Source organism: Ptychodera flava, chromosome 2 (genome assembly GCF_041260155.1).
Source record: "Ptychodera flava strain L36383 chromosome 2, AS_Pfla_20210202, whole genome shotgun sequence".
NCBI lineage: Eukaryota > Metazoa > Hemichordata > Enteropneusta > Ptychoderidae > Ptychodera > Ptychodera flava.
In genome coordinates this window covers 35,002,075-35,004,779 of record NC_091929.1, presented here as the reverse complement: position 1 = coordinate 35,004,779, position 2,705 = coordinate 35,002,075, and positions in this window count along the sequence as shown.

The window sequence follows — 2,705 nt, the reverse complement described above, 5'->3', positions numbered from 1 at the left end:
ATGAGGTGCAAAATGCATTTATTTGACATGAAGACTTGACATTCTTACATGAAGAATGCGAGAATTTGAGCATAAGAATATGCTTGATTATTGATATTGATGAACTTGATTAGACCATGGTGTTTACAAGCGGATGTGTTTGCAAGAAATCGGATTTTGGGATTTCACCGAAATGTCGATTCACTAAACATGGTCTGTGAGAGAACTATGAACAATTTTTTTCCTAATATAAACACAAACTAACAATTTCTCTGTACTTATAGACATTGATGTTCGATATGTTTTTGTCTCTTGTCTTCCATCAGTTTTAAGTGTTCAAGGTGTTTAATGTGGGATACCACTGCATCTTCTTTGCTTGTGGAGCTTGTCGATAATGTGATTGTAATTAAAAGAATCAATGTATTCCGTCAGTAAGTTCCTATTGAGGAAATATCACATGGACAATCAAAGGGTTGGCACTTAAATAAGCTTATGTTTAAGTGACCCTTCCCCAAGATAGGTTTATAAAAAGTGACCCTCATCAAATATCTCCGGCCCACCCATGCCCTGTAATTACTGAAGGCTCTCTAATTCAAAGGAGCTTGAATGTGCAAAAGTGTGACATTTCCCTTCAAACGTGGCGTCGCTTGTACTTGTAGTGAGAGACCAGCTCTCGGGACACAAAAACCCGATATATAAACAGCAGTAATTTAGCTAAATAGCAAGACATCAGGTAGATGCAAAATGTGTAAACTGGCATAGAAATTTAAAGGAAGGCTAGATTCGCCGAATAACCTTCTCAGATGCTCGTACGGAATACTGTTCGGCCACCATGTGCACGTTCTGTACGGTTTATCTGTGTAGCTCTGGTTTAGCCGTTCGACCCAAATATCTTGGCAACACCTCGAGCTACAGTACTGCAGCTAAGTCTCCGGCTTCTCTCATTCAAGGCCATGTTTCCAAATACACCGTGACATGGTAGATATAAGGTGACCACCTAGTTTGCTGGAAAATATTTAAAGTTTAGCCTCCTGATCCCGCATCGCATAACCTCATGTCGGCATTCTGCATGGCATAAAGGCATGTCCTCATTATGCATCGCATAAGGGCATATCCTCATTCCGCATTAGTCGCATAATGGCATGTCCGCATCCCGCATCACAATATCTCTCTGACCTTTTGCAAATGTATACTCCTTCAAGACACCTACGTTCTTCATCTGATACAGGTCTTTTTAGAATGCCACGTGTTGCAACAAAATCCTTGGGTGAAAGATCTTTTTCCCACTCAGGACCGAAAACTTGGAACAGTCTACCTGTCAACCTACGCCATATGGATTCACATATTTCATTCCGCCATGCCCTCAAGACATATTTTTTTAAGGAATAGTGTATTTTGTCCTACGCCTAGAGCTCCCTGAGATTAGGCGCATTATAGATATTCTTTATTATTATTATATTGGCACGTTAGCATTCTGCATCGCATAATAGCATGTCCGCATTTTGCATCACATAACGACATGTCCAAATAATCGCATTTTGCACCTTATCATGTCATATCGTAATTTCGGATGTCAAGTCTTCATGTCCAAATGATCGCATTTTGCAACTCACCATGCCATGTGGTCATTACGACAGGCATGTCGTAACTACAAATGGATTCAACGCCATACCCAATTACTGTGATGTGAGTGGAACCAATTCAAAATGTTGATATAAATGCCAAAGTGTCAATTATATACAGTAAAAGTCTACAATTGACTGAGTCAAAGGCTTTGCTGAAATCAAGAAATATAGAATCAACTTGGCCACAATAACTCTGGATAAATAATCTGTGTACGGTTGATAACAGTGGGCGTGCCCTAACAAATCCGTGCTGATTATCGGTCAGTGCATTCTGCACGTCATTATAAATGTGGGGAAAGACAGTTTTTTCAAAAACCTTTACTAAAAATAGCGAGAAGTGAGATTGGCTGGTACTTACAGGCCCCACTAGGAAGGCCATATTTATAAACCGGGACAACGTTACCTCTTTTGAACAAAGACGGACAACACCAGTCTGAAGTGACTTGTTAAGAAATCATGGTAAGCAGTACAGCAAGCTGTTGTGAACAAGTACGAATGACCAAAAGCAGCGTATAACTTCCTTCACAGGAACGATAAAGCTGCATGAATGTTGCTAAATACCTTTCCTTTCACAAGTACGAGCAAAAAAGTCTCAACATCGGGAAATTGAAGTGATACTGTTCTAGACTAGCTTATTAATTTATTGAAGAAGCCTGTCCAGTTCAGAAGATCGGGTGATTTAGCAATAGGCGCAAAAATTGACAGAACAAACTTTCAAGAAGTGAACGTCTCAATCTATCGATTATCTCACAAAACAGGGCAACAAGTGACAGCAGATATGAATGTATCGCTCTAGGCTCACTAATGGTCAAAGCAAATATGTGAGTATACCACCTGAGGAAAATAAATAGTGATGTGTCTCGCTGTGAACATCGACTGAAGATGTCAGTGAGAATAATGTTTTGAGGTTATTACGAAAATACCGCAAAGGATGCACGAGGATATTGGCGCAGCGTATTGCCCGCCTCGAAGCGGTTGGCGTATTTTCGTGATAACCTTATTATTATACATCTCACATTCTGAAGTGGGGTATCAAACTGTCAGAGTAGTGACCGTTTTCGTATCACGCAAGTAAAGCTATGTCGGGCACGCTTATACAAG